At 41.3% G+C, this 25,746-nt stretch overlaps 1 long non-coding RNA gene across 5 annotated transcripts in view; it reads left to right on the forward strand.

The window, feature by feature from the left end:
* Positions 1 to 25,746, forward strand: part of LOC120401471 — a 335,084-nt gene that overhangs the window by 175,211 nt on the left and 134,127 nt on the right. For 2 of the 5 annotated variants that reach the window (XR_005596465.1, XR_005596463.1), the window contains exon 4: positions 23,959 to 24,376. The exons of the other annotated variants lie outside the window; for them this stretch is intronic. This is a non-coding gene — a long non-coding RNA (uncharacterized LOC120401471). Of the gene's footprint in view, positions 1 to 23,958; positions 24,377 to 25,746 lie in introns of those variants that run through there. 5 annotated transcript variants of the gene reach the window in all.

Genomic DNA, 25,746 nt, shown 5'->3' on the forward strand with positions numbered 1-25,746 from the left:
GGACTCAGTGCACTGCTGCTTGACAAGCGTAACGGAAAGCCAAGGAATCAAATGGACGCTCATGGACTGGAGGACTCCAGCTATCCCACAGTTCCTGCAGTCTCTCTGAAAAGCATTTGCATTCTTGGCTGAGCTCCAAATGCTTCTATGGTCAAACACAGTGTCCGCAGTGGGTCAGGGCATAGCTCGGCAATTTACGCACCCCCCACCCACCCCCAGAAGTGAAAGGGAAAACAATCCTCTCTTGACTCTTTTACATGTCACCCTATCTTTACTGAATGCTGCAGATAGACCCGATGCTGCAGCACTGAACACCAACATCCTTGCTGCCCCCCCCGCCATGGGTGGCTGATGGTGCAAAACGACTGGTACCCGTCCTCATCATCAGCCTATTGGCACATGGGGCAGTGCAAAAGGGCTGGTAACCATGCTGACTAGCATCCATCAGGTCGATCAAGGGCGCCTGGCCCTAATTTTTCCTGGTAGATGGTACAATATGGCTGATAACCATCGTCATCATAGCAACAGGGGGCTGAGCTCTGTCAGCCCCCACCCTTCATGTGTAAAAAAAAGATTCAATTGCCCCTGGACTAGCAGAGGGATGCTGGGCTCCTCTCCTCCACACTCCTTACTGTCCTGTCTGGACTATCATAGCAGCTGGAGGCTGCCTTCCACTCATTTCTCACTAACAAGTCAGTGTGTCTTATTCCTGCATTCTTTATTACTTCATCACACAAGTGGGGGGACAATGCTACAGTAGCCCAGGAAGGCTGGGGGAAGAACGGAATCAACAGGTGGGGTTGTTGCAGGAGCACCCCCTGTGAATAGCATACAGCTCATAATTTCTGCAGGATCTGACACAGAGCAGCTGTGCTCTCTGATACAGTGGTTCTCTAGTACACTTGCCCATATTCTAGGCAGGACTGATTCTATTTTTAGATACCAAAAAGGAGGGATTGACTCTGGGAGTCATTCCCAATTTTGGCTTTTGCGCCCCTGGCTAAGAGCAGCCAGGGGCACTTATGACAGCAGCAAATGGTGCAAAACGACTGGTAGCCATCATCATCTTTTTACCAATTTATGGATTGTTAGATGGTGCAGTATGGCTGGTAACCATCTCTGCTGTCATGCAAAAGCAAAAGCATGCTGCTGTGTAGCGCTGCTGAATCGCCTCTGTGAGCGGCATCTAGTACACATACGGTGACAGTCACAAAAGGCAAAACAGGCTCCATGATTGCCATGCTATGGCATCTGCCAGGGCAATCCAGGGAAAAAAGGCGCGAAATGCTTGTCTGCCGTTGCTTTCCCAGAGGAAGGAGTGACTGACGACATTTACCCAGAACCACCCACGACAATGATTTTTGCCCCATCAGGCACTGGGATATCAACCCGGAAATTCAAAGGGGCGGGAGAGGCTGAGGGAACTATGGGATAGCTACTTAATAGATACCCACAGTGCAACGCTCCAGAAGTCGATGCTAGCCTCGGGCCGTGGACGCACACCACCAATTTAATGTGTTTAGTGTGGCCGCGCGCACTCGATTTTATACAATCTGTTTTACAAAACCGGTTTATGCAAATTTGGAATAGTCCCGTAGTGTAGACGTACCCTGAGAACCAGCTCTTTGACGGGGTGCAGTGCAAAGGGGACTCTTTGCTGAAGCTGCTGAGGACTATGCTGAGGCTGAAATCACTATAGCAGAATTAAGTGGTAGAGCCCCTGGACAGGACCGAGCAACACTACCTAACAGATTGGAGACATACCTGCCCAAGTGTACCTCAGGACTCTGTATACCTACTGACACCAAACCATGAAAGTGGCTTACAAGATGGGGAAGGGTGAAGTGACATGGTAAAGAGATGTTTGTCTATAGGACGATCTCAGTGGTGGGTGGGGAACGTAGTGGATGGACTATTACCAAAGTTATCATGGAGGAGTATTTTACTTCACATTCAGATGATGATTATGATGCTCGTCACCTTGATTTCAAGGACAGCATTGACAATCATTATTTGTATTGGTGGGTTTTGCACCCCATAAGTAACATTCATATAGACTGGAGTTGGTCAATTGTTTTCTGATGGAACAGTTTTCTGTTGGGGAAATGAAGATAAAAAAAACAAAACTCAGTGTTTCACAGCAATGTATTTGCTTAATCAATTTTTTGACAAAATATTATCAATTTCATTTTGATAAAGTCAAAATGGTAAAGGGAAAAAAAAGCACTTTGGCTTTATTGAAACAAAGCTCTCTGAACTTATTGAAATGAAAAATTTCAGAAATTTTGCTTCGAGGAAAATTTTGGCTTTTCATTCCAAATCAGGATGAAAGGGAATTTTGAGTTTTGATCATCTTTAAATATATTTTTGCTGTGTTTCTTACAAGTAGATTCTGTGGTCCTTTCTCCCTAATAAAATGATCCTTGTTTCATACATACACAGGCTTACTGCCTGCATGTGAGCAAGTATTGCCTATTAATGGCCTCCAGAGAAGATATTTAGTGATCTCAGAAATCTTGAGCCAGTGGTGTTAATTAGTTAAAAGGGACCCCTTGCTATCTGAACTCATACCTTGTTGCAGCTGACAACACCTGGCCAAAGGGTTATACCTCTCTCATAACATCTCGCATGTGGACAATGAACAGCACCTTGCAGAAGACGAGCCCAAATCTGCCCCTGAGAGGAGTAAACTTTAACTGGGGGTATGTCTACACTTATCATGGATCAACGCTGGTGATCGATCCACCAGGGGATGATTTAGCGAGTCTAGTGAAGACCTGCTAAATCGATCGTAGATCGCTCTCCTGTTGACTCCAGTACTCCACCGGAATGAGACGCGTAAAGTAAGTCAACAGGAGAGTTTTGCCCGTTGACCTAGCGTGGTGTAGGCACCATAATAAGTCAACCTAAGCTATGTTGACTCCAGCTACGTTATTCACGTAGCTGGAGTTGCGTAACTTAGGTCGACTTAACCCCGGAGTGTAGACCTGCCCTCAGTAACAGACAGTTCTGGACAATAGTCTATCTTGCACTTATGAATATAACCAACTTGCTTGCAGCTGTTCCTGTGCATTTAAAAAAATCATTTTCTGTCCCTATCGATAAGTACACCTTTTCATTACCTGAGAAATACAGGGAGGTGCAGTGAAAAATCCCTCTAAGGCAATTCCAGGTTTAATTAGTACAATGTATTAATGTGGATTCTTGGGTAAAGAAGAAGCAGACACTGTTTATTGTTAGTAATCAGTACTTTATAAGCTCTTTGTCAGACTCTCAACTAGACTACTTGCAAAGTTCCCTGGCCCAGGAATACATATCACAGAATCATAGAATTGTAGAGTTGGAAGGGTCCTTGAGATATCATCCAGTCCAGGCTCCCTGTGCTGAGGCAGGTTCAAGTAAATCTAGACCATCCCTGACAGGTGTTTGTCCAACCTGTTCTTAAAATCCTCCAATGATATGATGGGGATTCCATAACCTCCCTTGGAATCCTATTCCAGAGCATCATTACCTTTATATTTAGAAAGTTTTTCCTAATATCTAACCTAAATCTCCCTTGCTGCAAAGTCAGCCCATTATCTCTTGGTTTACCTTCAGTAGACATGGAGAACAATTTATCACCATCCTCTTTATAACAGCCCTTAACATATTTGAAGACTGTAATCAGGCCCCCTTCAGTCTTCTTTTCTCAAGACTAAACATACTCAGTTTTTTTAACCTTTCTTCATAGGTCAGGTTTTCTAAATCTCTTATCATTTTTTATGCTGTCCTCTAGACTCTTCCAGTTTAGAAGTCCTTAAGTGTGGTGCCTAGAATTGGACACAGTACTCCTGCTGAGATCCCACCAGGTCTGAGTAGAGTGGGACAGTTACCTCCCATGTCTTACATATGACACAACTGTTAATAAACCCCAAAATTATATTAGCCTTTTTCACAACATTGTTGACATATTCAATTTGCGATCCACTAGAAACCCCAGATCCTTGTGAGCAGTACTACTACCTAGCCAGTTGTGTGTTTGGTTTTTTCCTTCCTAAATGAAGTACTTTGCATATTTATTGAATTTTATCTTGTTGATTTCAGACCAATTCTCCAATTTATCAAGGTCTTTCTGAATTCTAATCTTGTCCTCCAAAGTGCATAAAGCTCCCTCCCAGCTGGGTGTAATCTGCAAATTTTATAAGCATACTCTCCACTTCATTATTCATGTCATTAATGAAAATATTGAATAGTACCAGACACAGAACTGACCACTGCAGGAATTCACTAGATACGACCTCCAAGTTTAACAGCAAACCACTGAGCAAATTACTTTTTGAGTATGGTGTTTCAATCAGTTATTCATCCTCCTTAGAGTAATTTCATTTAGACCACATTTTCCTAGTTTGCTTATGAGAATGTCATGTGGGACTCTATCAAAAGCCTTACTAAAATTAAGATGTATCACATCTACTGCTTCCTCCTATCCAGTAGGTCAGTAATCCTGTCAAAGAAGGAAACTGGGTTGCTCAGATAACATAGATTCGGTAGCTGGAGACACACCATTCATGCAGTTTAAAGACCCTTCTCAGACTGTCTGCTGTCCCTAACCCAGAGAGGGATATGGTCCATTTCATATATTTTTGAGGCCTGTGTGGCATATCCAGATTTTCTAAACTCTTCACTTTTGTTTTTTTTTAACAGTACATCTCTAGTCCTCCTGGTTTCAGATAAAACCTTCCAAATGTGGTGATCTTCCTTAAGTTCAAGGCAGCCTGAAATAATTGCTCTGAAAGTTTCTCTCTTGGACCTTCCACTAAACTTATTGCAGAAGCTTAACTGTAGTGTAAACATTCTCTTAGACTGTGAACTCTTTGGGGCAGTGTACTGAGGCGGTGTGGCCTCCCTCCATCCCAGCAGGGGAGGAACCACCCTCTGTGCCGAGGTGGGTAGAACCAGACCTGCCTTGCCCCTCCCACCAGAAGTGGGTAAGCGGAACCATAAGTATAAAGGGCAGGACCTCTAGTTCAGTTCGTGCTGGGTCACTGAGGGAGGCACATGTATCCTGCTCGCTCCAGGCAGCTGACGAGCCCAATGATGCCAAGATTTCTGGAAAACCTGTGTCTGCTGCGGACCTGCTGCTGGCCACCTACCCATAAGAGACAGAGGATGCCCCATTGATCCAGGTACTCCACTGGTAGGGCCCTGGGTTGGGGCCTGGTGGAGTAGGGTGGGTCTCGGCCCTCCTTGCCACCCCACCCCTGGAGTGGCAGCCTCTCCTTGACAGGTCAAGAGGCCTGCATTTGTCAGCCATCCACCAGAGCTGACACCCAACCCTTGGGTTTTTGATCTTCCCCTGCCTGAAGGGCTCGGGGCTGGGTTTACTCTGCCCCTGACTAAAGGGCTCAGAGCTAATTGACTATTGGGTTTGGCCTGCCCCTGCTTAAAGGGCCCAGAGCTTATAGACTGTGGTGTCTGTTTTGGCCCCTGCTTAAAGTGCCCAGGGACTATAGATTGTTGGCTGCTCTGCCCTGGCCTAAGGACCAGAGCAGGTGGACTCCTACAAGGCCCTGTTCTGGCATAAGGGCTGGAGTCTGTTGGCTATTTCGGGTTCTGTCCCATTAGACTGTTCTGTCCCACTGTTGCAGCTTTATTGGCGGTGGCCCAGATCATTAGGTAACAATCAGGGACTGTTGTAATTCCAGTGAAATGTTAATGTTTTTTATCTTTCCCATCAGGGGCGGCTCTAGCCATTTCGCCGCTCCAAGCACGGCGGCACGCTGGGGTGGGGGCACTCTGCCGGTCGCCAGGCCCGTGGCTCCGGTGGACTTCCCGCTGGCACACCTGCGGGAGGTCCACCGAAGCCGCGGGACCAGCGGACCCTCTGCAGGTACGCCTGCGGGAGGTCCACTGGAGCCACCTGCCGCCCTCCCGGCGACCGGCAGAGCGCCCTCCGCGGCTTGCCGCCCCAAGCACGTGCTTGGTGTGCTGGGGCCTGGAGCCGTCCCTGTTTCCCATTACTGTACATTTGCCTTTGGAGTATACCCCTATTTGGTGTATACTAACAACTCTTGATTGATTTGTAGAATGGCAGTAGAAATTACAGTTGACAAATTCCAAAGATAAGACGGAATTAATGACCTATGGAAATTTCTAAAATGTACCTATTGCCAACACCAGATATTGTCCTCTTAGATTCGTGACTTACAGTACAGCTTATTGAAAAAGAAGTAAGTGAAATTAGTCTAAATTAATAATCAAGAAGACATTATTTTCCATTTAACAAACTGTAGGGCTAAATTATATAACATCCAGGACTCATTTTTAAAGTTTCCTCTGCAGAATCTGTCTTCCTTTAGAGGCCTGAAAAGAATATTACTCCAGAGGTCTTATATTACAAATGACTTTTCCATTCAACCACATTGTTGCTTTAATGATCCGTAGAGGTGGTTAAAACAAACAAACCATCAAACAAACCCCTTAAAGTGAAAATGTTTAATTTTTTTTGTCAAAAATGTTATTTTTTCACCATTTTTCACACACCTGTCACTGGGCAAAGAATTGGGGGAATATATATATATATAGCCATTTTTCACTGAAAAAAAAAATTAACTGGCTTGAAAGTTAAGACAACTACACCCGAATCATGCAAAACTAAACACATACAACACAAGTAAGCCACGTACAATGATTTGGACTTATTTGTTTGAGTGGCCAGAACTAAAACACAAAATATTAGAAAGAGATTCCAGAATTGGTCTCAAGTAATTTTTTTCATTTCTAATTCCTTTTTCTATAAATTAATCACCTCAGTTCTGGCACAGCAGGAAATGAGTTTTACCTTTTCCATGCTGGTTTTGAAGTTCCTGAGTGATCTTCAGCTATAACATTCACACAATCATGCATAGGTGACTTTATAAATTTTTGAAGCTTCTAGAAGGCTCAATGGACAGGCCTAATATCGGAAATAAAGTCTCTCTCCTTATCTGGAAATTAGCACAGCCCACCCAACTCTTTAATTCATTGATTCAATCCATTTGGCTAAAAAATACTGCCAAGTACAATTTTATATCTCAGACCCTGCATGCTCTTCTCAGCTGAAGGGGTGCCCACCGCACGATGGGCGCCCTTCAGTTTGTGAGGGGGTGACAGAAGCCTGTGTCTGCCTCAAAGCCTAGTGTCTTTTCCAGCAATATGTATTCATGTTATCCTCATTACTTTCTGACTCCCTTCTCTGCCCGGTGCACTTTGTTACAATAAAAGTTTCCAAATTTTAAACCCAATGCTTTAAAAGTAATTGTCCCATCATTTCACAGTATCTTCTTCCCCCACAAGGCCTCAGTTTCCTGCCTGAACTATACCCACTGATACATTATGTACAGGTGGGTAACCAGAGTGTGCTAAGTGTTTTCCAGACAAATGTAAAGGCCAGGTCCTTGCCCCCAAGAGCATATAAAGGATACAGGCAGTGGAGAGATGGGGGATTCGATGCAGCAGAAACAAAATGACTGAAGGCATGATGTTTAATGGTTGGTTACCTGTTTTCTGTCTGGACGATGTTTAGGCTGTTTTAAACAAATCTTTGGCTAGGGTTTTTATAGGCATCACAGAAGAAGTGTGTTTTAATGAGGTAAAAGTGAGGTGACATGGTAGACTAGAGTATTAAGGGAGTACCAGGAAGAAGGGGGCTACAGAAAAAGTCAAGGAGACGGGAATGGAAGAAGGCATTTAGAGGTTGGCTAGCTATGTGAGCTTGGTGGAACAGGATGGGTCAGAAGAGAATAATAAGAGATGAGAGCAGAAGGAAAGCTTAAACTTAATAGTGGAATACCTTAATAGCAAAGACAAGGAGTGAAATCCAGACCCCCTTAAAGTCAATGGGAGTTGTGCTATTGATTTCAATGGGACTCAGGTTCTCACCCAAGAATATTGCCTCTGAGGTGACAGGAACGCAATGAAGGCATTTGGATATGTGCTGGACAAAGCTGGAGTCACAAGCTAGGTGGGTGAGAGTTAGTTACTAACCTTTTATTAAGAAGAACAGAATTGTTGGCTATGCAGGTTATTTTCTTATATAGTTATTGAAAGAGAAGATATCAAATATTGTAAATAAAAGAATACAGTAAGGTTGAAGTAGTATTAGAAAACAGAGATGAGTTTTTGGCAATATGGATGGAGGAGGGTGGTGAGACAAGAGTCAGGGAGGCCAGTGAAGGGGAGTTTGAAGTAGCTGAAGCAAGAGATGCTCAGGGCCTTGACAGGGCTATAGCACTGCGAATGAAGAGGCATAGATGACTTTGAAGGTATTTTAGAGGACAAAGCAGCAAGATTTAACGATGGCATTGTGGGGAGAAGCAGAGAGAGGAGACGAAATAACACCAAAAATGCCAGCTGGACTGGGACAGGGAGGATGTTAGAGTTGCCAGTGATTCCCAGAGAAGGGAAGGAGAGGTGAGTTTGGAAGGGAAGATGAGGATTTCAGGTTTTGCAGTGCTGAGTTCAAGATGGAGGACTGGGTAGTTGAAAGTGCTGTCAGAGAAGCAGACAGATATAAGACTGACTGGAAAGGTCGATCTGTGAGTCATCAGTATAGAACTAGCAGCTGAAGCCATGTGGTTAGTTGAGGTTGCCAAGGGATAAAACACACACAGACAGAGAGAGAGGATAGGATTAAGGACAAAGCATTCAGGAAGGGAGCAGGAGGGTTGGGTGGGAGATGCAATTATTAGACTTATGTTCTATTTTTTTTTACTTTGAACCCTGAATTTTAGTTTGAAAGTTGACTCCTTTTTTAAAGTTGGTAAATGGTGCCTGGATGCCTTTCTTTGGGACTCTCTTTTGGTTATAGATATTGAAAAATATACAGCTCCATGCTGACAGGGAGATGTTTCATAGATTTATCAGGAGGCTGTCTTGTGGGAGAGCTCCAAACACCAGTGTTTTACAGCCAGTGCTGGGAGAGTTGGCAGGCAGTGTGACTGACAGTGCATAGCAGAGGTTCTTTTCATTTTAGCAAACTGATGTCAACATCTGGAAAGGTTCTAAATCTAATGATACAATATTATAATGCAAAAATCTTTGAAGAATCCTAAAGTTGTCCCCTACCAGCTTGATTAATTGTTAACCTTCATAAATCCACTTGCATGAGAACAAGTAGAAATTGAATTAAGTATTAAGTAATCCACTGATGTACTTTAATAGCTATATTCCTGTAGCTGTGTTTCCCCTGGATGGCCTACTCTTAAAGGTTCAGGTATGTCTCAATTTGCTTAGTATTGGAAATGAGTACTCAAGGTATGTCTTTGTGTGTTGGGGATTGGAATGAAGTAATATTTGTGAGGAAATGTGTTGGAGTGTAGATCAGAGGTGTGTGGGAATACGCTAATATTGCATTAGCTCCAGATGCTCAGACTTAGTTTCACAAGGGCCCCATTAGTAATTTGCTGGAAGCTTCATCTAGTGTCTGATCTAAACTCCACTGAAGTCAATGGAAAGATTCCTACTAACTTTGATGAGCTTTGGATCAGGCCCCTAATTTGTATATACGGTGGAAATAAGTGCAAGCAACCATAAGATCTGCTTGTACTTAAATCTCCTTTAAAAATGTAATAGAATTTAATTATTAGTTGAATTTACCCAAAGCGGCTCAACTAAAGACTACAATTTCACCTTCAAAAACAACTTGCCTAGTCAGAGAGGGAGAACACATGTGGTCTCCGATCTGACAGAATCATTAGTTTACACAGGCTGTTCCTATCTATCAAAATATAGGAGATGAACAGCATCTCATGGACTGCATTTAGCTCTGCTTTTGATCACCCTGGCATTGTCATTATAGATGGCACTGGTAGTGATGCCTATAGTTGCCTAACACTTTCTGTTATAAGTCCCTGTTTTTAGTTGCTTAAAACTGAGCTGGACTATTACTAATCAGAGTGAAATTTTCCATGCTTGGTCTCTGCCTCAGGTTGAATTTCTTTGGAAATGTTCAGCAAAAATGGCCCAGCCATTTCTGAGGTTAGGAATAGGTCATTTTGCCAATATTAAAAAATGTTTCCAGCCATCTCTTTGAAGAGCTCTAGCACTTCCAGGGTGTGGGAGGAGAAATTGAAATTTGGTAGGAGGATGGTCCTTGAGTTCTAGTCTCAGCTGTTCCACTGACTTGATAATTCTGTGCACATCACAGCACTTCTTACATGACCTCACAGGCCAACGTGAGGAGACAAGCAAGGGTTATTTAGCTATGCTGCAGGTGAAGTAACTGAGAGAATGCACAAGGTCACTTCTGGCAGACCTGTGAATAGAAACCAAAGGCCAAATTCTCTGCTGCACTGCTCAAGTGGTGCAAGACAAAAGGCACAGCTGAAGTGTGGGATGAAAGGCAAAGGTGGTCTTCTGTCACTTTTTCGCCTCCTTTTTTGTCATTCTTAACCAGCTTCATAGCTGATGAGCAACAGAACTGGTTGAATTTATCTTTGTGAATAATATTTGTTGCAAATGTAGCTTTTTATCTGCTTACAAACCAGTCTTGCTTTCTGTTAATGTGTTTGTTATTCCATTTGAAAACATTCTCTGGATAGTTTCAACAGACAGTTTTCATTCTTTGGGTTATCTGCAGTCTGTTCAGTCTGACTTTTTGCTATTCCTGATGAATGGTTGGTCACATAAGTCTCTCATGGTATTATTTCTGTTCCCTGAATAGATTATGTTTCAAACAGAGGGAATAGAGAAGTTGGTAAATTGGTCTGTATCATCTGTATTTGCTTTGGACCTTTCATGTGATGCATTTTGCATACATGCTCTAGGGCAGTGCTGGGCAACCTGCAGCACACGGGCTGCAGGCGGCCTGTCAAGGTAATCCGCTGGCAGGCTGTGAGACAGTTAGTTTACATTGACTGTCCTCGGGCACAGCTGCCCGCAGCTCCCAGTGGCTGTGGTTTGCCATTCCTGGACAATGGGAGCTGTGGGAAGCGGTAGCCAGCACGTCCCTGTGGCCCACGCTGCTTCCCGCAGCTCTCATTCACCGGGAACAGCGAACCACCAGCAGGTTACCCTGACAGGCCATGTGCGGCCCACAGGCCACAGGTTGCCCACCACTGTTCTAGGGTATGAAAGATATTTTTTTAATTTAAGAGCTTTGCTCTTAAGACTCACCATGTGGGTCACCAACATTACTATGGCCCTGATCATGCAAACACACATGTGCTTAAGTTAAAGTAAGTGGAACTCTGCATGTGCATAGGTGTTTGCAGGGATGGGGCCTTTATTTGCTTTGGAACCATGCCCACTAAGCATAGCTATAAACAGCTGGCAATGTGGGTCTGTGCATAAAAAGCATGACCACTTTTTAAGTGATTGAGAACAATAGGTGTTTACCTAATAGGTGTTTAACAATCAGTTTTGTTGAAACAAATAATTTAACAATTCCTCACTTTGATTTATAAACATAGGAATGAAATGTCCTTCCAGTCCAGATGATGATAATTATATGGAAATTCCTCTAGGAAATGACAGTAAGTGTTGTAACACTTTCAGAAATGCAGAAATCAAGGGACTATTTTAATTAATTTATAAGAGCAAGATCCATGCCCGAGATCTTTTTAAATGCACAAGTTCAAACTTTTGGTTACAGTACTTCATCGAAAGAAGACTATTATACTTCATTTCCAATTCAGTCCCAAGGAAAATGACCACATTATTAATATATAACCATGGCATCTCCTTGATAGCAGAATCCATATAAAATCAGCATTTGCTCTTTGCAAAAGCCACTGGCAGAATTCTTGTTTGGTATTTGCTGCATTTTTTCTGATATCCAAGTGTAATGAAAAGGCCTTCATAACTCACATAGTGGATGGGCAACATCTAAAGACACTGACACAGCTTTCGTCAGCAGCGATCCATATGGTAGCAAAGCAGAGAGTAGCATGATACACCAAGTTAGAATAAGGAAGCATTTGGCAGCAGAGTAGCTACTTTGGAACTGCAGCTGATCTCAGCACCAGTCAGACAGGATCAGTTTTCTGCTTGGCATGGACAGGACGATAGGAGAGAATGGAAAGACTCAGAAAAGTTACTCTTTAAAAATGTCACTTTTGTACTCAGCAGATCTGTTAACTTCAATGACAAAACCAGGCCCTCTCAGAGGTTTAGCGAGCCCCAGGCCACTTCCAGCTTGTGAGGCCTCTAGCTATAATAAAAATAAAAAAATTATGACACATGAAAACAATAAAGGCACCAAAAAAAGAATGAGACATAATTTGAATAATTTTTTTATTTAACAAATGCTTTTTCAGCCTTTTTCTGTGCAAATGCACTAATTATTGAGGAAAAATCTAGCTTTCGTGCAATGTCACAGTTGATATTAAGCATGGCAAGCCCATTCAGACACTCTTGTCCCATAGTTGAATGGTGATAGTTCTTTACCTGCTTCAACACATTGAAGGTGCATTCAGCTGAAGCCACTGATGTAGGCAAACTGACAAAAATACGTAATTCAATTGTAATATTAGGAAACATCCCAGAAAGTCCAAGTTCGAGTATTTCTTGAAGCAATTCTTTTGGCTTGCAACCCAATTTAAAGTTTGTGGAATATATTCATTTGAGGAAGATGACCTCGTCACTGAGATCTTTTGAGATTTCTTTGTTGTGCTGTTGCTGAAATTGTTCAGCTGCAGAGAGTAGATCTTCGTTACTTAGTCTGTTGAACTGCCAAAGAAACCCCCAAAAGGTACAAATTAGTTGCAGTGACTCAAATCAATGTGTAAGACCTGATTGAATAGTCAATGATGACAAGGAAGACATTGGCCCTATAATGCTGCTTGGCATCAGATACAGTAGGTAAGTTGCGATTGGTGGAGAACTCAGATGAGATGCCAAAATTCTGTACTACTAATTTTGACTCGGTCAGGATCACATCCCATTGTTCACGAATCTGTTGGATGTCATTGATAAGACTTTCACTGTTATCCCTCTCAACATCAAGTGTAGCATTGCATGCTTCAATTACCAGAGTAGTTTGGTGGATCATTGTAAGTAGCTTCATCCATAAAGATGACATCAGAATGCATTCAAATTTGGACATGTGCTTCGGAATAGACTGAAGTTCAGTTCAAGCCTGTGCAATGAGATTGAGAGATTCCAGCTCTTTTAAAGCCTTTCTCACTGAATTCAAATGGTGCATAACTGGTTGAACACCATCAATCTGTTCAGACCATCTAGTTTTGGACATTCAATGCAGTGACACAGGAAGATATTGCTTCAGAATTTCCCACCTTTGTGGACTGCTACTGAAGAGATTGTACATTTGCTGAACAGTTCCAAAGTAAGTAATTGCCTCCTTGCGTGATTCAGCACAATCAACACCTACAAGGTTTAGTGTGTGGTTTCCACAGCTGGGGAAAATACAGTTTGAATTATGCTCCAGCAGAACTGCTTGTACAACTTTGTACTTCCCAGCCATATTAGGACCATGGTCACAGGCTTGACCAATGCAGAAAATCTAACTTAAAACCTTCTAAAATTGCTAGTACTTGAGCAGCCATTTCTTTTCCAGTTTTTCTCGTGAAATTATCAAACAAAATAAACCTTTCTTCAATTGAAAATGTTGAGCTGTCAACAATCTTAACATAGAATAACCATAGTAGTCTGTTCCTTGTGAGAACAATCTGGAGTGGCATCAACGATGATTGAAAAATACTTGGCATTTTGAATCTCATCAAGAATTGTTGTTTGTACGAATGACCCACATAGCTCAATAAACTCATTTTATATGCCTATGGAGAGATAATGGACTTGCATGCGCTTTTGACGCTCTTGCGATTCTTGAACACGTTTAACATGCTCTGATAAAAGTGGGTCATATTTGCTGAGGAGCTCAACTATGCCTAGAAAGTTTCCATTTGCATGATCACCAATACGTTGTCTGGAACCAAAGAAAGCCAATCCTCACTCAGAAAGAAAAAGGATGACATTCAGGATGAGCTCAAGAAGCTTTTTCCAGTATTAGTTTCTGTAGAGAATTCAGTCAAGAGTAGATTCTCAACTGAACTTTCAGCTGATGCTGCCCTACTGGCTGATTTCCATGCACCATAGTTTTCTTTGTGTGACATTGAACTCTCATGTGATGGTATTTGGTCTTTCAACTTCCTCCAACCTCCGTTGATGCTCCGTTCTGATCGATCAGAGAGAACTGATGCATTTGCAGCACTTTTGTTCAAAATGAGAGATTGTTTTTCTGTACTCCAGCATAACCAGTCTCTTGTGCAGATCTCACCATTTGGAAGAGTTTTTGTCAGCAGACGAGTAGGGAAAGCATGATTATCAGCATCTCGTAGAATGTTACTTGGAATTTCAAAACAACTAATTTGAAGAAAAGATTGCATTTGGGCACCATTGTTCTTGTTAATAATTCCAATGTCAGTCACTGTCAAACCTGTAGTGCTCATGAATTGCTCTTCCTGCGCAAGATCTACATCTTCCTGTTGCTGTTGAGTTTCTTGATAGTACACAGGATCTTCTGCTGCATCTGTTACTGTTGGCACATCTCCTTCTTGACTATTGTTCTCATGTTCAGGTATTAGCATTGAAATATCACCTGTTGCAGTTGCAGAGTTTTTATTATCTGTAACATTGTTTGTTGAGTAAGGTGTGTTTTCCAGTGGTTTCAGAAATGAAGTTATTGGCTTTGATCTCTTAGCTGCTGCTTAACTCAGTTGTTTTTGCTGTGTCTTGCTTGCACTACTTCCAAATCTCCTCTTCATAGTGATCTATCTGATCAATATGTAGCCTATCCACGCTTGAAATATTCTGCTGTGAATAAGTAGCTTATCTACACTTGAAATCTTCTACTGTAAACATGTTCACAAATGCTGAATGTACACAAATGCTGAAAAGACTTAAAACGAAGGAATACTAATTAAGAACACAAAATGAAACAGTCAGACAGGTTATTATTCTTATTACTAAATCAAAACTCAAGCACACAAGGTATAATATAACAGGCTGATCTGAAGACAAAGGGATGACATATATGTATTAAACACAGACACAGATACAAACAGAGAGATAATGTCCAAAAATTTCAAACGTGTCCTCACGAAACTCACTATACAAGGTTGTCCTCACAAGTTTTCACCTTGAATCTGGGCCTATAGACTACGAAAGCCTTTGATGACTGCAAAGCTACCAAGCTAGGGCTCAAAACCAACCAACCAGTCACCTCTTTTAGCTACCATATGAAGATAATACTGAGGAATTCTCACACATAAATAATTCCTTAGTCAACTAGACATAAAACTATAAAGACACTAAAATGTAACAATTCTCTACCTTTCAGCATGCACTTGATCCAGCACCAGCCACTAGTAGTAGTTTGTTTATATAATCAGATGATCTGAGAGGACACGTTCATCACGGTCTAATCTTGTACCATCAGAACCAATATATTTTTATTAATATTTATGAACATTTTAAACTCTTTAACATGACAAAATCTATAGCCGTTAACAAAAAAAGTATGTCTTCTACCAAATAACATCTCTTATTTGCTAAAATTTGCAGCTGTAAGCTGAGAGAGTGTGTCACGTTTTGGTCTGATAGGGATGCGCATATAAACAAGTTGTGAAACTTATCAAATGCCAAAAAATTAACAAGTATCTAAATTTGAGGCCCCCTTTGAGCTTGAGGTGCAGGCCAAATGGCACTCCTGCCCGCCCCGCCCCCCCCAATTGATCCTGGAACTATGGCTTGGTCTACTCTACAAACTTATGTTGGTATAATTATGTTGCTCAGGGGTGTGGAAAATCCCTGAGCAATGCAGTTATACCAACCTAGCCCCCAGTGTAGACAGCGCTCTTGTCAACAGGAGGGTTTCTCCTGTCAATATAGCTACTTCCTCTCAGGGAGGTGGATTACCTATGCTGGCAGAGGCAACGTCTTCACTGAATGCTACAGCAGTGCTGCTGCACTCATGCAGCTGTGCCACTGCAGAACTGTTACGTGTAGACAAGCCCTAAGTTTGTATTGGTTTTTTACTTCTGCTAGCATTGTAAGCACACAGCTAAGGTTGAGTGAGCTCATAATTCTGTTCCATCTTGTGCATAAGCAACAGAACTATTTACTAAATGCAACCTCTTACACCTCTTACAGCCATGTTGACCTCTGTGCTAACACTGCCTGAGTCTTGCAATATTTGGCATCTTTATTAAAGTCCCAGCTCTTGGAGTCAAGTGATTACATAACAATATTGGATTTTGTTGTTAAAAAAAAGTTTCTAGCCCTCACGGTTGCCAAGAAAAGCTTGAAAAGGTGACTCAGGCATACCCTTAAGGTTCAGAAACCAGAAGACAAATAAAAAGGACCCCTACCCTCCCAAAAAATCTCATGACTTTTAAGTCAGTCGCATAATTTTTGAATGCTTGAGTTGGTAATACTGTGATGGAAATGAGGTTGCATTGGTGTTATTGAGGGCATAATTGGAAGAAAATGGAGTTTTGCAGGTATAACTGAGGCCTACTCTGGCTTGCAGAACCCTTATTAATGGTGATGATGCACGAGAAGGAAAGAATTCAGTCTTGATTCTCCGAGCCCTGGCTAAGTTTGCAAAGCTGGTAGTTAGAAAAGCAAAAACATATTTTTACTTGTAAATGGAGCACATTTGATCTGGAAGTCATTGAGAGGCAATAAACATGGGAACTCACATGGGAAATTGCCAGTTTTTGGCTGAACTTGCAAGGTTTTACACTCAACTTGATGGAATTTCTCTGTTTGGATGTAACACAATAACTTTTGAATGCCGCATCTGACAAATTCCAAAATTTCAGGGAATGCAGTGTTGTTGTAGCTGTGTCATTCCCAAGAGAGCTCCATGTAAGCTCTAAAATTTGTCTCTCTCACCAACAGAGGTTGGGGGAGACAAAATGGGTGAGGTAATACCTTTTATTGGACCAACTTCTGTTGGTGAGAGAGAGACAAGCTTTTCATCAGGTCTGGGAAAAGTACTCCCAGGGTCACAGCTAAATGCAAGGTGGAACGGATTGTTTAGCATAAGTAGTTAGCATAAGGTAGAGTGGCCTGTTAATATCTCTGCAGTCATAGGACAAGCCATGATTTTTAGTGTCTATCAGAGTTATGAATTTAAGCTCCTAGGCTCATCTTTTGAAGGGGTTGTGCAGGTTTTCTTTGAAGATGAGGACTGACAGGTCACATATGGAGTGATCATTCTGTAAAAAAAGTGATAGTGTGTTTTTGTCTTATCATTTTCCTATTGGAGTTAATTTGAGAGCATAGTGATTGTCTGGTTTTACGCACATAATTTTTATTGGGGCATTTAGTGCACTGGATGAACTATATCAGATGTTGTGATAGGCATGTGTAAGACCCCTGGATCTTGAAAGGTGTGTTGTGGAGGGGTGTTGATCATTGTAACAGTAGAGATATGTCTGCAGGTTTTGCATCTGTTGTTCTGGCAGGGTCTAGTGCCACTTTGAGTTGATGTGTCCTGGTCTTTGGGGAGCTTGCTTCCAATGATGAGCTTGGAGAGTTAGGGGGATTGTTTGAAAGCCAGAAGAGGGAGTTCAGGGAAGATTTCTTTCAGGATGGGGTCCCCATCGAGTATGGTTTGTAGTTGTTTGATGATACCCCCATATAGATTGGTCCAATAAAAGATATTACCTCACCCACCTTTTCTCTCAGGGAATGTTTTAGGCATCAGCACTCACAACCTACTGATCTTGGTGAAAACTGGAAAACCAGAAGTGGGAGATGGGGGGACATGCAAAGCCCCTGGCAGCTTCTACCTGTGTAATTGTCTACATATGAAAGAACCGGTTGATGGCAGACATTAACATAATCCAGCATAAGAATATTCCTCATTTTACCTCTGCCCATCCTCTCAGTACAGTTTAAAAATGGTGCCAACCTGAAAAAAGAGAAAAGAAGAGATAAAGAAGGAATAGCCCTGGCTTGTGTGTGTGTGTGGGGGCCGAATGCGGGGGCATGTTTTGGAGGGAAGAATGGGGGGCACACACAGGCCCTGTCATGGAGTAAGGGGTGGGGTGGGGTTCCAGGGAGACCCTTAAATAGAAGGAGATGAGAGGGTGGTTTGTGGGAAAGAATGGGGAGAATGCAAGTAGCCCTTGCTGTGTATAGAAACAACACAGAGGGTGACTCTCTAGCTAGTCACTTTTAAATGTACAACTACAAGGTAATATTTAATATACCAAACAGTGAAAAGAGCCCCCGGCCCCCACAAAAAGAATAAGTGCCCATAAAACTAAACAGAGAGAGAATTAAAAAATCTGACTATGTGTCTACATGTCAGTAACACTAATAGATACTAGTAGCTTATACATCAAGGCAATCATTATAGTTCAAGAGGAACATATGGATTTTGAGTGTTTATCATACTACCCTTGTCTTTCCTTTATTAAGGGCCTGATCCAAAGTCCATAGAAGTCAATAAGACTCCAATTGAATGGGCTTTGGATCAGACCTTATGTGATTAAGAAATCCAAGTAGTAAATTCCTCACTTCTGGGAGTATTGTGGCTGGGACATGAAGCCCTGGAACCTAATGGAACTAACAATAAAAAGGGAACTCCAGTAGCACAAGTTAAAAATAAGATGATGGGTTTCAGTTCTGAACACTGGAGTAGTCTTTTCCATTTAAATCCCTGCTTCCCTTCCTCTCAGCTTCACACTGGACACCTTATTAGAACCAGCAGGGCTAAACTGCAGAGCAAAAGAGAACTGCATGAAAATATTCAGAAAATATTCAGAAATGCCACTTCCAATAATATAAAACAAAAACAATTTCCTTTAAAGATTCCAGTTTGTCAAACACTGCAGTGAATTATGTCCTGTTGCATTAAGGGCTAAGAACAGCAACTGGCTCACTCTAGCCACCGTTTACACGTATGTTCGGATGTAAGTCTGGGTTGAAGTGAAAGCAACAAAATTCTGCAGGCAAATTGGGAAAAAAAATCTCCATTTCCCACTCTACCCACAGTATATACAGGGCTGGATTAAGGCACAGACACTCTGGTTCCCAAACTTGGTTCGTGGCTTGTTCAGGGTAAGCTCCTGGCGGGCCACAAGACGCTTTGTTTACCTGACTGTTCGCAGGTACGGCTGCCTGCAGCTCCCAGTGGCCATAGTTTGCCATTCCTGGCCAATGGGAGCTCTGGGAAGCAGTGGCCTGGCCCATGCCGCTTCGTGCAGCTCCCATTGGCCAGGAACGGTGAACTGCGGCCACTGGGAGCTGTGATCGGCCGAACCTGCAGACGTTCAGGTAAATAAAGCATCTCGCGGCCCACCAGGGGCTTACCCTGGACAAGCCACGAGTCAAGTTTGGGAACCCCTGGTCTACACTTAGAAGGCTTTGCCGGTATAAATATACCTATAGAGCTATAGTGGGAACTCCTCCCTAGTGGAGATGTAGCTTTTGCTGATATAGTTTAAACCAGTTCTCCAAATAAAATAAGCTATACCTGCAAAAGCCCCCCCCCCACCTTTTTTTTTTTTTTTTTGCCAGTGCAACTGCTTCTACATCAGGGCTTTTTATGGCACTGCTATGTTGATTGGGGGGGGAAGGGGGTTTCACACTCCTAACCCACATAGTTATGTTGGTAAAACATTTTAACAGAGACCAGGCCTCAAAGTACCTTAATCAGACCCTAAGTATGTAACTTGGGGTTTCAATTGTTACAAATAGTCTCTCCATTTAGCTGATTTGAAAAGATGCTGTTAAGTAGATTAGTTCCCAAATTCATGTTTTATTATTATTATTATTTTTTACAAAAGCTGCATACATTATGGACTTTAAAGTTTTCTTAGTCGTTTTTTTAAATATTGAAAAAAACCAGCATTTCAAAAATATTCAGTCTTTGCTCTGCAATGTTGGAAACACAAAGATGACAATATTTTGCTAGTACTACATAAGCAAACCATGATGCCTGTTTAGTTTACTGTCCATGCTAAATGAAACCCAAAAATTAACCCAACATCATAAATGGAGAAAAATTTTGAATAGCAACAGTTTATGGAACGACAACACACAATTTCCAGTACCCAACTACTAGCACTGCACTGCATTATGGAGTCTCAGGATGTCCTAGTCTGCCTAATTGTAAATAAGATTGTTGATAACATATCTTAGGTGTCTGAAGAAAACATGATCTTGACAGAGGCCCAAATGACCAAAGGGAGCCTCAGAGAAATTAAAGAGATGGCCACAAGTCCCCATCAAATATTTTGCCACTAAATGAGAAGTCTTACAAAGATGCTGGTATGTTATACTCTGGCTGGTTTCTGAATGGCAGACATGTCCTATCACGTACCTCTTTGATGCACAACAAGTATTGTTCTGATGCACTTAAGATGTCATTATTTATTTGTAAAGCTCCTATATCTGTAGATCTTTGTAGGAATTTACATTGAAAAAGAAAGCCTAAAGGTTAACAGTCTGCTTGAAGTACTAAGACAAATTATTAAAAAAAATAAATTAACATCCAAAAGACCTGGGGGCTTTTAAGATATCATTAAAACATTTGTACAACTTATCCCAGGTTAATTTAAATTGTCCCCAAAACAATTTATTTCCTGTTCTAAGAGAAATAGGAAATAAAAGTAGCTTTGATGGAAATGCATTGGGCCATGCAACTCACCCAAATAAACACCTTTTATTTTTCTTGCCTTTTCTAAACTAAACACGTCTTAACCAAGAGTTTTTCTGTCTCCATTCAGAATTCTATTGCAGTGCTCATTCTGCTACACATACACAATGAACATTCAGTGTGCGTGCCTCAGCACAGGGAAACATAAGGCATTTATTATAAATGAATTCCAAATAATTAGTGTAGGAGATCATAAAATGTGCATAGAAAAAAAAAAACTTGCCTGAGACATATTGCAAGCAGGAGGGGGTCCAGGACATTAATGGGCAATCTGCACTACTGCTAATCCCTTAGGGCTTCTGCTACAGGTGGTTCATATTTCTGGAGCAGAAAAGTATGCGGTATTAAATGGAAACTTTCTCTTAAAATTTTTCCACTATCTACACCATTTCAGCATTAGACTCTCCTTACTATATCATTCTCGAGAGGGTGGGCAATTATTATTATTATTTATTATTTATACCTCATTTTGAAAAAGCACTGACTTCTATAGACCCTCCATTCCCACCCAATTTAAGAACCATTTCCTTTGCTGGATTAGAATGGAACACAAAGCAACAAAAGCCATGAGATAATGACAGTTGGAGGCAAGAGCTATTGAAGGGGAAACAAAAGATGTTAAAAGGGCATGTGTTAGCCCCTAAACTGAACATTCTTGCTTTGTTGGTCTGTGGCCCAAGCTTGGCTATACTGCAGTGTTGGGTTTTTTTCTAGGAATTTGCCAGGTGTTACAGTTTTTAACAAATACGTCATAGAAAATTTTAGAAAATATTCTATTCAGGACAAAAAAAACCAACAACCACCTTATGTCATACCCCCCGCCCCCCTGCACTCCAGAACACACTCCCTTCAGTGTTGATTAGTACGGTCATTTGCATAAAAACAAGCTTTTTTTTTTTTCCTTTCCTAAAGGGTTTATCTATTCTTGCTATTTGTTCTCCAGAAGTTAACCACATGCTTTGCTGAAGCAGGGCCATAGAGAAGAAATAGTTCTGGGACATTGGGAAGGCCCCATGAAAGAGAAGTCACTGGGGTATCACGCTGAACAGTGGTTGGTTCGAAGGAACATGTCTTTGGGCAGAACATTGTTCCAAAATTTTGGCAAAGCTCAAATGTTTTCATTTCTGTGAGGCTGATTCCCTCTATGAAAAAGACATGCCTTCAGGAAGGGCAGTCGTGGCACAGCCAGGGTTCTCTGAATTTAGCCATGGGCATGCTAATGCCATTATCCATCTTGTGTGGTGTTACAGAAGAAAGAGCGGTAAAATGTTTAGTACTGTGGGTTTTCAAATTGTCCAGTAAATGAAGTTAACACAAAAAAGTTGATAAAAATTTATTGGGCCACAAAAAAGCAAAGTAAAGTTATGAAGCATTTACAGACCATCTTAAAAACTTTCCAGTGCTTTTAAAAGCCTAAACAGGACTATGATAATGAAGTGACCATTGAAATATGAGCACCAGGGTAGGCCCATTAAACCAAATGTTGAATGGTGCCATGCCTTTATATGTTTACAGAAAAAAACCCTAGAGAAAGTATATTGTAGCAACTTGAATCTTGCGGCTTTTTGTTCAATGCTCATTAAAATCTTTTTATAAAATGCACAGATATTTCTCTTCTGCTAATAGCCATTTTTCAGCAGTTCTACATAAACAGAATCTTGATGCCTTTGTAGAAATGTCACAGTTACACCCAGAGGTGTGTAAGCTGCTTGCTCGAATTTGCAGACTCGCTGTTCATCTTGGGCCTGATCCAAAGCTCACTGATGTCAATAGGTGTCTTTCCATTGATTTCAGTGTGCTTTTGATCAGGCCCATGCGTATCATGATTGCCACTGAGTTGATTGCACAAAGGACTCACTGACTTTTAAGAATGCTCTCATTTATAAACAAGCTTCACTGTTTTGGAAAAGTCATGTGGCTATTTGTGAGCACTACATACTAATTGGGCACTACATACCATGGGCTGATTTCACTCATAGACTTTAAGGCCAGAAGGGATCATCGTGATCAACTAGTCTGACCTCCTGCACATTGCAGGCCACAGAACCTCATCCACCCACTCCTGTAATAGACCCCTAACCTCTGGCTGAGTTAGTGAAGTCCTTAAATCATGATTTAAAGACTTCAAGTTACACAGAATCCACCATTTACTTTAGTTTAAACCTGCAAGTGACCCAGGACCCATGCTGTAGAGGAAGGTGAAAAACCCCAGGGTCTCCACAGTCTGACACAGGAAAATTTCCTTCCTGATCCCAAACATGGTGATCAACTGGATCCTGAGCATGTCAGCAAGACCCAACAGCCAGACACCTGGAAAAGAATTCTCAATAGTAACTTGGAGTCCTCCCCATCTAGTGCCCAATCTCCAGTTATTGGGGATATTTACTTCTAGCAGTCACAGATTGGTTATATGCCATTGTAGGCAGCCTCATCATACCATCCCTTCCATACATTTGTCAAGCTCAATCTTGAAGCTAGTTAGCTTTTGTGCTCCTCCCACTGCTCTCCTTGGAAGGTTGTTCCAGAACTTCAATCCTCTGATGGTTAGAAACCTTCATCTGATTTCAAGCCTAAACTTGTTGATGGCCATTTTATATCCATTTGTTCTTATTCCACATTGGCAAATAACTTAAACTACCCTCCCTCCCTGGTATTTATCCCTCTGATGTCTTTATAGAGAGCAATTGTATCTCCCCTCAACCTTTGTTTGGTTAGGCTAACCAAGCCAAGCTCTTTGATTCTCCTCTCATAAGGTAGGTTTTCCATTCCTCGGATCATCCTAGTAGCCCTTCTCTGTACCTGTTTCTGTTCAAATTCATCCTTCTTAAGCATGGGAGACCAGAACTGCACACGGTATTCCAGATGAGGTCTCACCTGTGCCTTGTATATATGCGTATAATATAATGTACTAACACTACCCTGTCTCTACTGTAAATATCTCCCCTGATGCATCAGAGGATCCAGCTCATAGTTGTCCTGTGATCAATCAATACACCCAGGTGTTTCTCCTCCTCTGTCACTTCCAACTAAGTCCTCAGCTTATAGCAAAAATTCTTGTTGTTAGTTCCTAAGTGCATGACCTTGTGTGATGCTGTATGATTGAATATGATCATTTATATAATTGATATTATCACTGTTATACAGTTGCAACAAATCTTGTACAAAATATGTCATATAAGGTGTCAATGGAGAAGTTATGATTTGCTAGGTATGATTATCCTGTTGATGTGCATGTATTATCTTTCCATCTGAAGTTATGAATATTGGCTATGTACTGGTATCTTATACCTGTGTTGTATTCCTAGGTAACACCCACCAGATAGGATTTATATTGGTGCCACACAGCTGGAACACTTAGCTCTCACAATGGGCTTTTCTCACCCAAATAGCTTTTCCTGCGGATGCCTCAGACTCTGAAGGGCCAATGGCCACCCACTGTGAGTTATCAAAATGTGAATTTCCACAAACAGAGGCTGTGGGCTTTGTTTGGGACATTAAAATTCCATGTACATGGCAGAGGATGTAAAAGGATCTCTGAAACATCTTCATTTTGTCATTTCCTGCTTCATTTCTCTGAACTGGATTTCTAAAAAGGAAGCTTTAGACAAGAACTGATGACCCCCAATATGTTTGGGTAATTCCAGAGAGACTTTTGTAAGATAGCAGTTTATTCCATCACTGCTATGATCCTGATATATGAACACTTTGAATTCCCTTGTATGTATCTGATATATTAGCCATTATAACTCACTTCTTCTTTTATTATTAAACCTTTAGTTTTTAATTACTAAAGGATTGGCATCAGCATGATTATTGGGTAAGATCTGAGTTATATATTGTCCTGGTTGTATCTTGAGATTGGAAAGAGTCTATATATTATGAAATTGGTTTTCAATAGCCACTCATCATAAAGTCCAGTGTCCAAGTGGTAAGCCCTGGGCTGGAATGCCTAAAGCGACTTTTATTTCTTTTTTACCAGTGTGGTGATAGACAAATTTATTGGCTTGGTATAATCTAATGATAGAATAACCACCAGTTTGGGGTGAGTCTGCCCTATTTCTCAGCAGTTTGTCCTGAATTTGGCATTCACAGTTGTGACCCATTGAGGCCTGGAGACACCTTGCCCTTTAAATTATTACATTTCAGCCCATTTCTATTACTCAAGTTTTCATGGTCATCCAGCTCTTCTTGTATGATATTCTGGTCCTCCTCCATGTTGGCAATGCCTCCCAATAGTACATTTTATTTTGATTTAATATTTCTCTTTCTCTCTCTCTCTCTCATATATATACACTTCTATATAAAACACAAACCTTGATGTGTGTATTCTGATTACGAATTCCATGGGATTCTTAAGAAAACATGATCTTTCCTGCCACATGAAATAGAAAAATTAAATACATCAAAGTATCATAGAAAAAACAACCTACTTGCACGTTATCTTTTAAATTAAATATATAATTTTAAGGTATTGCTTAATAGTTTAGTAATTAAAAATATATAATACTGTATTTTGTAAGAATGCACAACTAGTCAAGAATGAAAGATTGTTAAACTTTGGGCCATCAGGCTGCAAGTCAGAGAATGGCAGTTCCATCTAAGATGATTGGAAGTCACCAGATGGCAGTATTGCAGATGGTCTTGGTTATGTTGTGCATCTGAATGTAGAGGAATTAGATCCTGGAGAAATATTTATTATCCACTGTGCTGCACTTCTTTTTACAAGCTGAGTATCACCACTAAATTCTGTTTTACCTATGTTGTTAATCTGATTGATTGATTGCCTTGTGAGGTATCGTTCGAAAAGTCTTGATCTGCTAAACATTAGTATTTCAGTGGATTGTATGTGCTTCACATCCAATGTGAAGTTAGGAAATCTTGCTATGTGTGAGTTACTAAAGTATGACTTACGGCTGGAAACACGCTAAGCCAGCCTTTCAGGTACAATGGTGGAGTAGCCAGATAGTGTTAATTGCTGTCATCAACACCCATCAAGGGAAGAATCCACTAACACAGAAACTCTGTATAAGGAAGCCTCCTCAGAGGGAGCACAGAGACAATGGAGACTGTTTGGCCAATGGGAATATATCCCT

This window comes from Mauremys reevesii, linkage group 3 (assembly GCF_016161935.1).
Source record: "Mauremys reevesii isolate NIE-2019 linkage group 3, ASM1616193v1, whole genome shotgun sequence".
NCBI classification, from domain to species: domain Eukaryota; kingdom Metazoa; phylum Chordata; order Testudines; family Geoemydidae; genus Mauremys; species Mauremys reevesii.